The sequence below is a fragment of the Tupaia chinensis genome, unplaced genomic scaffold (genome assembly GCF_000334495.1).
Source record: "Tupaia chinensis unplaced genomic scaffold, TupChi_1.0 Scaffold000320_1, whole genome shotgun sequence".
In the NCBI taxonomy this organism is placed as follows: domain Eukaryota; kingdom Metazoa; phylum Chordata; class Mammalia; order Scandentia; family Tupaiidae; genus Tupaia; species Tupaia belangeri.
The window spans coordinates 3800165-3814519 of NW_006159813.1; the positions used below are offsets into that span (position 1 = coordinate 3800165).

Here is a 14355-nt window from a genome sequence, read left to right on the forward strand (position 1 = left end):
GGCGCAAACCCCCCTAAAAAAAAAAAAAAAAAAAAAAAAAAAAAAAAAAAAAACCTCTCCAAAGCCAACTTCGATTTCTATGCACAGGATGCTCTTGCCCACGGCATGCCATACAATTTTCTTACTTACTGTGTGCTTTTTGGCGCATCTGAAGAAATCAGAGCTGGGGGCTGGACCTCTGTTTGTTTTCCTACAGATAATGATATTCCCTACCACCTCATAATAGATTGAGCCTTGCAGGCATTTGTGAGTGGTGTCTTTAATATAGCTCTGGAATATGTGGAATATTTGCCCTACAAATTCTTAACAACAGACCTACTGATTGCCTGTTACCAGCATTATGGTCTATTCATAAATCAGTTACAGCCTCGTTTTCTTTTTTCTTTTTAAAATCACATTTTTCCCTTCTCCTTTGTGTTCTCATTCTAAAAACCAGGGAGAGAGCACTCATGTCAGATGATGGTGACGATTTCCTAGAGAGAGATGGCAGGGGAAGGGAGTGGGCAGCTACGTCTGAAAAAACAGTTGAGAGCAAGAAAGAGAGGAGTTAGGGGGCCTCTACCAGCTGGGAGTTGTTGCAACATTTTAGAGTCACAATCCCTCTCCCAGTGTCCTCGGGCGACAAGGCTGAGTCCGCTAGCGTCCTGGTGTCCTCCTTGCTGTAAATCCCCTCTGGAGTCTCTCTGACAGGCTGCTCTGCCGTAACTTTGCATTTATGGATGTGCAGACAGCTGTGGATGGTGCCCAAGCCTTGCTAGGACTCTCCAGCCAGTGTGCACAAATGGAGTCACAGGAGAGGGCAGACGTGAGGTCTCCAGTTCCAGAGCCCCTTCCTAGCTACAGAGTCCCTGATCCTTATCAAGGTTGCAGTCCCAATATTAAGTCCCCAGGGAATAGCATCTTATTGCAACTGGTGCGCCTGAAGGCGACAGTTTTTGTACTCCCGATGCTCTGCTTTCCAGCTGTGAGCTCAGAGCTCCCTTGGACTGGCACTAACCTCCCTATGCTGCACATGACTGACCTATCACCCTGCCTTATAGTACCCCATGGCACTAGTGCTTGGGACCACTGTATCACAGCACTTTGGATTTTTACACATGCAATCCCTTTCTCCGGATGGTGCTAAGTCAAGAACAATACAAGTAAGAGCCATACTCCCCACCACCACTACCAATTACCTTCCCCTCCCCCCCTTCCCAAGACTTATTGTTGAAACTAAGTCATTATGACCACTGAATTTTTTCCCTTACGAGCAGATTCATCTGAATGGGACCTTTGGTCACAATCTCTTCTAACTAAACCTTCTCTTTCCCCATCAAGTTATCACACATGTTTATTACATATAAACATCAATCATTGAGGCTGGTGTTTTTTTTGGGATTTTTTCCCCCTAGAAAGTGTTGGTGCAAATTAGCAAATGCAAGGAAGGGTCGTTTTTGGCATCACAGACCCTGTGTAATATAAGGAGGCATGGCTGATGGTCATAATAAATCAACCCCAAATCTCAATGGCCTCAGACGATCAAGGTTTTTATCTTTGACTGACCTCATAGTCTGATGCGGATCAGAAGGACTTCCTGGTGGCTCTCCTCCAAGCACTAACTCAGGGATCCAGGCTCTTTTTATCGGGGGATACAGTAAGGTACAGTAATCTTCAACATATGACCTCCACAGTCACTGTAGAAGAAAGGAGAGAGAGAGAGAGAGCATGGAGGAATCTTCACAGACACCTATGTTTCATTGGCTAAAACCTAGTCTTGTGGTTACAACTTAACTGCAAAGGAACCTGGGAAATTTGATCTTTCCAGGCATACAAAAATAAGGGATCATGGAGTCATTGAGCATCTAGTCAGTCTCCGCCATATACCCAGTCTCCACTTAAGCTTAGCCTGGAATCTAAGCACCCGTGGATTCTTAAAGATTCTATCCTCTTAATGAGATTATAAATGTCCTAAAGATAGAAATTAATATTCTCTAGAATCTTCCAAAGCTTATGGGCAGTGTTTAGTACACAATTGATGTCCTTCAATGGCTACAGAATTCTGTAGGTAAAAGAAATTGTCCAAGGTCATTTGGGCCAGTCCTCTACTGTCGGTTTCTGAATATGTCTAGAGTCACACAGCACTTCCGAAGATAAGCACAGTATAACCGTTATCTCTTTATGTCTCATAATGTTCCTGAGAAGTAAATAAGATTGGAATTCTTATCTCCCAATAGAGATGAAGACACTGATGTGCAGTCCAAAACGATAAAAATAACAATATTTATAATTGCTGAATACTGTGATAATTTTATGTGCCAACTTGTGTGGGTGACTGAGTGCTCCCAACATTTAGTCAAATATTATTCTGGGGAAGTTTGGGAGGGTGTTTCTGGATGAGGTTAACAACGAAATTGGTAGACTGAGTAGAACAGATTTCACTCGCTCGAGTCAGTGGGCCGCGTGTAATCAGCTGAAGATTGACTGATTTAGGAGCTCCTGAATAGAACAAAAAAGGTTGACCCTCCCACCAATATGAGGGATCTTTCTGCTTGTCTGCCTTCAGATTGGACATCTGTTTTTTCCTGACTTTGGACTAAACCAAAACTGTCAGCTCTCCTGAGTCTCCAGCTTACCACCTGCAAATCTGAGGACTTGTCAGCCTCTATAATCATGGGAGCCAATTAGCCCTTTAAATAAATAAATATTCTGTTGGTTCGGTTTGTTGAGCAAACCCTGACTAATGCAAGCATCAAGTGCTATGAGAAAAATATGTAATCTGCCTTTTATGGTTTGCTTATGTTCCCAGTTAACATACACCAAATAGAGACCAAAAGATGGCATAATGGTTACAGCAATGGACTCCCACATAACCAACCACGGTTCGAGTCCTGGACCCAGAGGCTTAAGCCTCAAACCAGGCATGTGTCAAGTGTGCCCAAAATCCGAAGAGTAGAGAAGAAGGGATTGTGGCATGGCCATCCCCCCAGGGATGATTTCTCACTTTCTGTCTCTCTAATGAGTTCACACACCCTATAGCAAAAATCTCTCAAAAAACAAACAAACACCAAATTCCATACTCTATAATAGAAACTGAAGGACTTGAAAATATCAAAATAGAGACCGTGATGGTAGATACCAGAAGCTGTGGAAGGCTGGAGGGTAGTTGAGGCATTCTTGAGAAAATTTTTAATGAACACAAGAATGCATGCAAATAAGATAAAGAGGCTGTGGAATGGTACACCACAGCAGAGTAAAAATTACAGACAATTCAATACATATTTTTTATAAAACTAATAGAACTATTATCAAATGTGCACATCATAATATAATGTTTGATGTTGAAGATGAATATGTGTATGTCCTTTATAGATGGTATGCATGCTTTAAAAAACCTTACTGCATCCTGCAAAGATAGTCACCAAATATATGTAAACCAGAAACCATAATCTTAAAAAATTAAGAATGTATATTATCTCATTCAAAACTCATAATAGTCATAGGAGATTATTTATATAATGTTCCCCAAGGCCATACAATAAATGGTATGAGGTTTGAGCCAAGACAGGAGATTCTAGAGCATTTGTTGTTAACTGCTATGGTAAACTGAATGTTAAGTTTTATTTCTGAAAGATGCTTCTCCAGGGGCCAGCAGGTGGCATGGTAGTTAAGGCGCTGGACTCCCACATGGCCAATCACAGTTCGAGTCCCAGACCTGGCAGCTTGAAAATCACACTGGGTGTGAGTATGTGTGTGCATGCCCCAAATTTCAGAATGGAGGAGAAGGACACATAACCAACCACGGTTCGAGTCCTGGACCCAGAGGCTTAAGCCTCAAACCAGGCATGTGTCAAGTGTGCCCAAAATCCGAAGAGTAGAGAAGAAGGGATTGTGGCATGGCCATCCCCCCAGGGATGATTTCTCACTTTCTGTCTCTCTAATGAGTTCACACACCCTATAGCAAAAATCTCTCAAAAAACAAACAAACACCAAATTCCATACTCTATAATAGAAACTGAAGGACTTGAAAATATCAAAATAGAGACCGTGATGGTAGATACCAGAAGCTGTGGAAGGCTGGAGGGTAGTTGAGGCATTCTTGAGAAAATTTTTAATGAACACAAGAATGCATGCAAATAAGATAAAGAGGCTGTGGAATGGTACACCACAGCAGAGTAAAAATTACAGACAATTCAATACATATTTTTTATAAAACTAATAGAACTATTATCAAATGTGCACATCATAATATAATGTTTGATGTTGAAGATGAATATGTGTATGTCCTTTATAGATGGTATGCATGCTTTAAAAAACCTTACTGCATCCTGCAAAGATAGTCACCAAATATATGTAAACCAGAAACCATAATCTTAAAAAATTAAGAATGTATATTATCTCATTCAAAACTCATAATAGTCATAGGAGATTATTTATATAATGTTCCCCAAGGCCATACAATAAATGGTATGAGGTTTGAGCCAAGACAGGAGATTCTAGAGCATTTGTTGTTAACTGCTATGGTAAACTGAATGTTAAGTTTTATTTCTGAAAGATGCTTCTCCAGGGGCCAGCAGGTGGCATGGTAGTTAAGGCGCTGGACTCCCACATGGCCAATCACAGTTCGAGTCCCAGACCTGGCAGCTTGAAAATCACACTGGGTGTGAGTATGTGTGTGCATGCCCCAAATTTCAGAATGGAGGAGAAGGAATTGTGGCATGGCCATACCTCCTGGAAGTGATTTCTCACTTTCTGACTGTCCCTCTCTCTCTCTCTCTCTGGTAAGCACATATGCCCTATGGCAAAATAAAAAAAAAAAAATCCTGTTCAAAAACTATCCTAGATCCTCCTAACAGGACTCCCACTAGAAGCATTCAAGAAAACTGGGAAGTCAGGGCACATAACAATCCTTCTGAGTACTGGTGGCAAGGGCATATTCCTCTTCCAGAGGTTTTTGCCTTACAGTGTGTGCACTCACCAGAGACAAGCAGTGAGAGGAAAAGTGAGAAATCACTCCCCAGAGGGGATGGCCACACTGCAATCCTTTCTTCTCCATCCTCCTCCAGGATCTTAGACACATAAGCACAAGTGCCTGGTGTGATTTTCAAGCTACTGGGTCTGGGACTCGAACTGTGGTTGGCCATATGGGAGTCCAGTGATGTAACTGCTATGCCATCTGCTGGTCCCAGCAAGGATACATTCTAAGATTAGATGCACTGCCATCCTGGGGTGCACAACCTTCACATCTCAACCTACCTAGGCAATCAGTCTGGTTGGCAGCATTATTGTCTACCAGCTTTTCAACACACAGTCCTGGAGACTATTCAAGGCAGTATCTCTAACTTAGCCTATCTCCAAGATCCTAGAAGATCAGGTGACCTGTTCTTTGGAGGTAGCCCCTACACCTCATATCCCCAAGCTTCTCAGCTAGAATTATGGCATATCCATGGCTAACCAGGAAACAGGAGAATCTGAGAGGCCTTTAGAAGCACCCTTAAATATCCCCTATCCAGGCACCTGTGACTGACTCAGGACCTTCCCTAGTGGAGTCATCCCTGGATGAAGGAATTGTTTCCTGATGGCCCCCTTTAAAAACACTCTTTAGGGGCCAGTAGGTAGCTTGTTGGTTAAGGCACTAGATTCCCACATGGCCTGCTACAGTTCGAGTCCTGGACCCAGTGATTTGAAAAATCACACCAGGTACATGTGCATGTATGCCTAAAATCCCAAAATGAAAATGGAGAAGGGATTGCAACATGGCCATCCCCCCCCCAAAGAGTGAGTTCTCACTTTCCTTCTGTCTCTGTCTCTCTCTCCAGTGAGCACAAGGAAGTGTCCTATGGTCAAAATGTAAACAAAATGCTTTTTCAGAGGAACATCCATCACACAGATTTGCACTCACTCAGCACATGAGCTCATGTATTCATTTATTCAATGTTGCTGATGCCCATAGGGTACCAGAGTGGGGATGTACCTGTGATAAAGAGCATTCTCTGGGAAAGAAGCACACAGAGGCCTTCAGGATGAGAACGCAATGATAACGGGTAACACCTGATCTGGTCATGGGACCCGGAAGTGGGATAAGGGTGATCTGAGGCATTCAAGAGTCATCAAAGGGCTCTGGGCATGAAAAATCAGAAGCTAGAGAAGGGTTATTAAATGCTGTTGTCTGAAGCTAGCACTGCCCCTGAGATGACTTTGTCCTGCAGCCCCTGTCACATCCTCTGGCCTATTTGTTTGAAGATAAGGTCTGGGGTTTAGAATGAGAGGTTTTTCCATTTATGTAAACATAAAATCCTCATTGGGAGGCTCTCTCGGCACAATGGAAAGGCTGGACTGGACATCGGAAAACTGGCTCAAACCCTAACTTGTTTCCCAGTGATGATGAGTCAGCTGCTGCTTCTCTTGGGGCAGCGGTTTTCCTCTGCACACTTGAACCACACCAGCGATCAGAGGAAAGGTGGAGCTGTGGTGAAGCCTGAGGCTTTGGGCTTAGTAAGAGCTGGGTTCTAATCCCGACTCAGACACACCTTTAGTCCATAAACCAATACTGTGGATGTGACCTTCACAGCCATTCATGGTCCCTCCTCTTATAAGAAAGCTAAGTCCTCACCCTTCCATGAGAAAGCAAGCCACATTATGAATATGGAGAATGGTAGAGCATAAAAATAAGTCTGGGGGGGACAGCAAATGGCATCATGGTTATGTCATTGGACCCCTATGTAGTCGATCACAGTTTAAGTCCTGGACCCAGCAACTTAAAACTCACACCGGCCGCGTGTACATGTATGTGCCCAGAGTCCCGAGAGGAGACTGAAGGAGAAGGGATTGCGGCATGGCCATCCCCCCTGGGGGGCGATTTCTGTCTCTCTAGCAAGCACACGTGCCCTATAGCAAAAATCTTTCTTAAATAATAATAATAACCTGAGTTCCTGGGGATATACTTGTGGACGAAATCTTGAGCAGCTAATAGCAAGCCTCCTGTTTCATGAGCCACATAAAAACCCTTGACAAGCCTGGCAGGTCTTCAGTTACTTGTAGCCACACGCATTTCTATCACTGACCTTGAGCCAGCGATTTCTTTTTCAACGGCTATTTATTGAGTACTTACTCCACGACAAACATTTGCTAAGCAGGTTACATCTATTCTTTCCACATTTTCACAACACACCATTTCACAAATGCAGAAACCAAGGCACAGAATGGTAAGTAATTTGCCTAAGGTGATGCAACAAATGAATTTGACCTCTAGACCCACACTTTACTCTCCTGAATCTCGGTTTCCCTATCGGTAAATGGAGACAGCAGAATGTGCAGCTAAGGCTCTAAGTCTTAAACCCAGACAGACTTCATTTCAAATCCTGTCTCTACCACTTGATGCTGAGTGTTTTAAACAAGTTACTCAACAACCCTGAGCCTCAATAGCCTTTTTAGTAACTGGTGACAATAAAACGACCTACTTTCTAGGGTTATCCTAAAGATGAAACCATCTAATTCTATGGGCACAGTGCCCCACACAGGGAGCAGGTTCTCTGTGGTTCAAATGATCTCATCTGCCCCTCCCAGCACTGGGTGTCCATGCCATGGTGACAGGTGTGTGCCGAAGCTGAAATGTCCCACATCTTTCCCCGGGAAGAAGCGTTACTGTGTCATTCTAGCTCCACGAGACAAATTGAATACAGAAATTCTTCATCTGAAACCAACTATTTTTTAAAACAACTGTTTACAACTTTGTTTACTGCCAGCATAGCTTAGACCAAGGCGGCCAGCCCTTTCTTGCTATGGGTAATGGAGAGGAGAAAGAGGAAATCACTCTCCAGGGTCCTCGCAGATTCCAAAGCTAAACTAAAAACTTAAAATCCCGAAAATGAGAGGCAAAGGGGGAGGCGAGGAAGTGATAAGAAGCAGTTTCCAAGGAGGTGATATAAAAACAATGAAATTGTAATATTTTCCACAACAGATTTCATCAGTGCCGCCCGAGTGCATCCTATTAAACCTCATTTATTAAATTTTGAGGAACATGATTTAGATATAAGATTCCGGACAACCAGGTTGGGGAATGGCTGACTCCGGGTGCATCTATGTGCCCCCATGCGTGGAAAACAGGCTGGTGCTTTCCATGCTGATGGTCCCATGGGGATCTCCCTCTACAGCGTGCCGTGGGGAGGACACTGCAGTGGAGGATGGGAGGGAGCCCCATGCTGTAATCTGCAGTCTCTCTTCCTCCTCAACAGCCATTTGGACGGGGTGTGTTTCCTGCCCTGTAGCAGAAACATCTCTGAATTTGAACAAGCCTGCTCAGCCACTTTCTGGAATGTATAGCCCAAGAGGAAATGTGGGTACAGGTGCCAAAAAGGCAAAGCATGCCTACAGCACCAACAGCTCATTTGTTCGTGCGAGGGTCTCCCCTAAGCATCCCAACAACCCCCCACTGAAAGTCTCTTTTGCTGATGTATATGAGGCAGGATTTAATCAGCAAGGGTCTTCCCAGTAGATAAAATAGATGGGATAGGGGCCGGCAGGTGGCATGGTGGCTAAGGGTGCTGGACTCCCACATGGCCGACTACAGTTTGAGTCCCAGACCTGGCAGCTTGCTTTCTCACTTTCTCACTCTGTTTCTCTCGGTCGAATTAAAAATAAAGTTAAATAAAATAATTCTTAAAAAAGAAATAGATGGGATATATATTTAGATTTATTATCACTTTTAATAATATTGAGGGGCCGACAGGTGCCATGGTGGTTCAAGATGTTGGACTCCCACATGGCCAACCATGGTTCAAGTCCTGGACCTGGTGGCTTCCTTTCTCGCTCCCCACCCCCAGTCAAATTGGAAAATAACAACACAGTTTAAATAATTATTTTAAAAATATTGGGTCATCTGAAAAGTCATGACACATTTTTGCATAGAAAAATATGTCGTGACTTTCTCAATGACCCAATATTAAGAAGCAGGCCAGCCCTGTAACCTAGTAGTTAAGAGAACTGGGTATAACGTGACCTATTATTATTAGATCATCAGGAAAATCAGGATGTCTTTTCCTATGCAAAAATGTGTCATGACTTCCCCGACAAACCAAGAGTTCAAATCCTGACCATAGTGGTCCCAACTGTGTATGTGTGGCCTCCCACATGTGCCCCAAATCCTGACAGGATGGACACATGGTGGAGAAGAGCTTGCAGTGTGACCATGCCCTGTTGGGAGGCGCTTTCTCCCTTTCCCTCACTCTCTCTGGAGAGTGCACACACCTTCTAACAATTAAATAATAATAGTATCAAGAACCAACAAATCCAGCAGTTTCACTCTGTCCATTTTAACCTCCTGCACTGTCTAGGCCTCATGTTGTTCAAAAGAAAAACAGGTGTCCAACTGCATTCCCCTTCACCCAGCATCCTGCTTTGTATCAAACTTAGTTTTTGAGGTTTGATTTATTTCCAGGTCATTGGGATGCCTCCCCACCCCCAAGCAAGTTCCCAGCTGAAAACACTTGCTCAGCCTTGCTCTCCCATGTCCAAACGGGCCCTTTGTGAAAATAAGAAGAGGGTAGAGATAGGGTCTAAGCCAGGGACTGCCTACATTATTTAATTTTCTTCTCTCCTTGGCATAAATTATCAACCCTGTTTTATACATTAAAAAAAACGTAGACTTGGAAAGGTGAACAACTTTCCCAGGATCACTCACTTGGTGATTAATGGCAGAACCTGGGATTCAAGCCCAGGTGGTGGGTGGTAGGTAAGATTCTTTTGATGGCAGGACACAATGCAATGATACGCAGACAGATACGTGGCAGAACACCGTTACTTACAGCACCAAAGCGGAGAAAGTTGCACGCAGGGCCACAGGAGGTTTGCACTAGGGACCGTGTGACAGCAAGCTGGACTATAGGTGGCAACGTAGACATTGGCAGCAGGGTGAGATTAGCTAGGTTTCATGGACTCTGTGAGGACTGGCTAATTTGAATAACTCTGTGGGCCACACAGCAAATCAGGCTGTCTCTAGTTGTACCCGGCCCTGGACTTTTAGGGTACCAGTACAGCGTAGTTCCCTATTGTGTGAGTTCCGTAAGAGAATTTGTTGGAGTGTAGATTTAATTAGCTGTTCAAGCATTGACTGGCCTCTAGGAGTTCACAAATGAGCCAAGACAGCATTCAACCACACACACAACCAATATTAAAGGTGGGTCTCAGGATCAGCAGTTAGCGTAATGGCTATGTCACTGGACTCCCATGTAGTCAACTGCAGTTCGCGTCCCGGACCCAGTGGCTTAAACCTCACACCGGGCACGTGTGCGTGCGTGCCCAAGATCCCGAGAAGAGAACGGAGGAGAAGGGATTGCGGCGTGGCCAATCCCCCTGGGGGGGTGAGTTTTCACTTTCTGTCTCTGTCTCTGTCTGGTGAGCGCACGTGCCCTATAGCAAAAACCTCCCCCCCCCCAAAAAAAAAGGTGGGTCTAATCTAAATCCTACATCTCTTTCCTTCCTCTGTGCTGCAAATCTCTACAAAGCTTGAGCCACCTTCACTTGGTCACCACGTCTTACTGGCTCCTTGTCTGAATAGTCTCTTGAATCAGTCCCCCGTTCTACAAAGTCAAGTTCAGATCTCTTTCATCAACTATAAGGTCCTTCAAAAGTCACTATGAGGATGAACATGAATGTGTGCTCAGGATGCAGACTGTCCGGGTTCAATTGTGGCATGCCACTTGCTAGCTATCTGATTCAAAAATAAAAAATCATTCTCTTGCTGAGCCTCACCTTACCCATCTGAAAGGAGGGAACTGAAGGATGACTTGTGGCTGGAGATTACCAGGAGGCTAAAGTGAGATTATGTATTAGAAATCCCAGCACAGGGTAAACCTTGTTAATATGCTCAGTACTACTGCTGGGTTCCTGGTACTCTATTCACTTGGGTGCTAAGTTGCAACCAAATGTATGTCTCTGTTCTCCCCAGCTGTAGCCAGACCTGTTCCCCATACCTCTCTGTGGTAGCTGGGATATTTTTAATCTTTTTCCCCATTTTTCAGCCTGTTCTTCAAGGCCCAGCCTCATGTTCACCTCCTCAGAGAAGCTTCGTAGAATCTCAATCCTAGCAGAATCCTGCACATTCTGACTGTGGCTCCTTCCACTCCATCAAAGTCTAAACAGGCCGCCTTGCAAGAAGGAAGTGGGTTCCTACCTTGTTCCCCCATGTGAGCTCCTTGAGGGAAGAGCAGAGCCCTATTTATATGGTAGAGTGGCTAAGAGAGCAGATATGATGCCAGGGCACCTGGAGTTCAATTCTAGACCCACCTGTAAGCACCTGTCCCTGAAGTCCAATTCTAGGTCCATCTGTAAGTACTTGCCCCTTCTAATTCTAGACCCACCTATAAGCACCTGTACCTGAATTCCAATTCTAGATTCACCTGTAAGCACTTGCCCCTGAATTCTAATTCTAGGCCACCTGAAAGCACCGGTCCCTGAGCTCCAATTCAAATCTACCTGTAAGCAATTGCCTCTTTGCCACACCAAACCCCCTACCATTACCACTTCCAATGGCCAACACTTCTATTCCTTTACCTGTGGACTTTCTGATGATGGTGTTTGCTTTGCTATCTGTATAGCCAGGCAGATGGGTGAATGAACCCAACCCCTTAGCCACAACAAACTTATTCAATGCCTTTCAGAAGTGCGTGTGTGTGTGTATATATATATATATACACACACACACACACTGCCCTCAACTTTCAGACAGGATATCTCTAAGATATATGTTCACCTGGCTCCCAGAGTTTCCCCCGTTGGATTAGGCTCCAGATGCCCACAGTAGTAGCTGAACTGATAGATAATTCATCCTGGAGTAGCTCTCATCCCTTTCCTGTCTCACTTCCTCTCTCCTTTACTTACATTCAAATTCTTGTCTCAAGGGCTGCTTCTGGAAGAATCCAAATTAGGAGCGATAACTCCTGCTAGCTGTGAGATCTTGAGCACGTTCCTTAAACATCCTGTACCTCAGGGTCCTCATCTATAATGGAAATTATTTTACTTATTGAATTGTGTTATGGTCTAGCCCTGGAGCACAATGGTTAAGGTAAATGGATCCATATGGCCAACCACAGTTTTAATCCCTGGAAACTTGAAAAACATGCCCAGTGCCTAGTTTCTAAGGATCATGTCTGTGAGTCAGGATTCCCAATCCAGTGACAATGGCTCCAATAGAATGGAGCCCAAAGGTAACTGGAGAGTAACTGGAACAAGATTGCTGACAGCTTTGATGACATGAACCTCTCAGAGTCCCTTCTCTGTGGCACCTATGCCTATGGTTTTGAGAAGCCCTCTGCCATCCAGCAGTGGGCCAGCCATTCTTCCTTGTTATTATGTGATTGCTCAAGTCCAATCTGGGACTGGGAAAACAGCCATATTTGCCATATTGATTTTGCAGCAGATTGAATTAGATCTAAAGGCCACCCAGGCTTTGGTCCTGGCATCCACTCAAGAATTGGCCCAACTGATACAGAAGGTGGTCAGGGCATTAGGAGATTACATAGATGCCTACTGTCTTGCCTGTATTGGGAACACCAACATGCATGCTGAGGTGCAGAAGCTGCAAATGGAAGCTCTCCACATCATGGTGGGTACCCCTGGCCGCAGGGGTACTTAACTGGGAATACCTGTCTCCCAAATATATCAAGATGTTATTGGATAAAGCTGACAAGGTGTTAAGCCATGGATTCAAGGACTGGATCTATGACATATTCCAAAAGCTCAATAGCAAAACCCAGGTGGTTTTGCTGTCAGCTACAATGCCTTCTGATGTGCTTGAGGCGACCAAAAAGTTCATGAACTATAGGGACCCTATTCAGATTCTTGTCAAGAAGGAAGAGTTGACCCTGGAGGGTATCTGCCAATTCTACATCAGTGTGGAATGAGAGTAATGGAAGCTGGACATGCTGTGTGATTTGCATGAAACCCTGACCATCACCCAGGTGATCATCTTCATCAACACCTGAAGGAAGGTGAATTGGCTCACTGAGAAGATGCACGCCCAAGACCTCACTGTCTCTGCCATGCATGAAGGTATGGACCAAAAGGAACGAGATATAATCACAAGGGAGTTCTGTTCTAGCTCCAGTAGAGTATTGATCCCCACTGACCTGCTGACCAGAGGTATTGATGTGCAACAAGTTTCTTTAGTCATCAACTATCACCTTCCCACCAACAGGGAAAACTATATCCACAGAATTGACCGTGGTGGACAATTTGGCCTAAGGGTGTGGCTATTAACATGGTAACAAAAGAAGACAAGAGGACTCTTCGTGACATTAAGACCTTCTACAACACCTCCATCAAAGAGATGCCCCTCAACATTGCTGGTCTCATCTGAGAAGGGTGTCCTGCAACCTTACCCCAGCCAGGGTTTAGTCTTGGGGAGGGCTGAGGGAGCAGCAGGAGGGGGGAGGGAAGAGAGTCAAGGGATGGACAGCTTGTCATTTTTTTCTTTGAATAATGTCACTCTTTGAGGCAAAAGAAGGGAAAAAAGAAAGAAAGACATGCCCAGTACATTTGTGTGCATGCCCAAAATCCTGACAGGATGGAGAAATGGAGGAGAAGGAGGGCTTGTGACAAGACCATACTCCATTAGTTTCTCTTTCTCTCTCTCTCTCTTGCACAGATACCCTATAGCAATTAAAAAAAAAAAAGAGTTGTATTATTAGGATGAGAAGTGCTAAGATTAGCTTGAAAAAAGTGTTTGATATGAGTAAATACCGTAACTATTAACTGTTATTATTCTCAAGGTTTAGAAAGAGAACTGGCATATGCTAGAGTTTCAACAACAACAAAATGATGGTTGAGGCATACTGAAGCTCTGAGGATGTGGGAGGTCTTTACCATAGGCTTTTTCATTGCATGTTAGCTAGATTCTTCTGGTTGCCAAGAATTCATTCAAGCTAAAACAGGCAAGGAAGTGTTTCAAGGTTTTAACAGCAGAAATAGGCCCTCCGAGGAACTGTGGAACAATCAGTTAGCCAGACCACACTGGAATATGAAGGTGGCTCAGAATCAGAGAACAGCTCTAGTGATTGGGGTATCACTGCCTGATCTGCAGAATGTTTTTGCCTCTTCCCTCTAGAGATCTATTGCTAGTGCAACCCACTTGTTCTCTCCATCTTGTCTCTCTTTGACAGATTTCTGGTTCCACTGAGGTCTCTGAGTTTCCAGTCATATCTCTTTCAACCCCCATTGATTCTGATCCAATTGGTAAATAGCCATAGGAGTCAAATTAGGATGAAAATATCAGATTCAGAAGAACATAGCGTAGATGGGACCGGAGGCAAGATCTCTGCACTTTCTTTATAAATCTAGATCTTAAGACTTACCTAAGCAGAGAAGCTGAGTTCCCCTGAA

General features: G+C 44.2%; 1 pseudogene; it reads left to right on the plus strand.

Moving 5' to 3' along the window:
• The first annotated feature begins 12121 nt into the window (after positions 1–12121).
• LOC102474528 (eukaryotic initiation factor 4A-I pseudogene) lies at positions 12122–13333 on the plus strand (annotated as a pseudogene).
• Positions 13334–14355: the final 1022 nt, after the last annotated feature.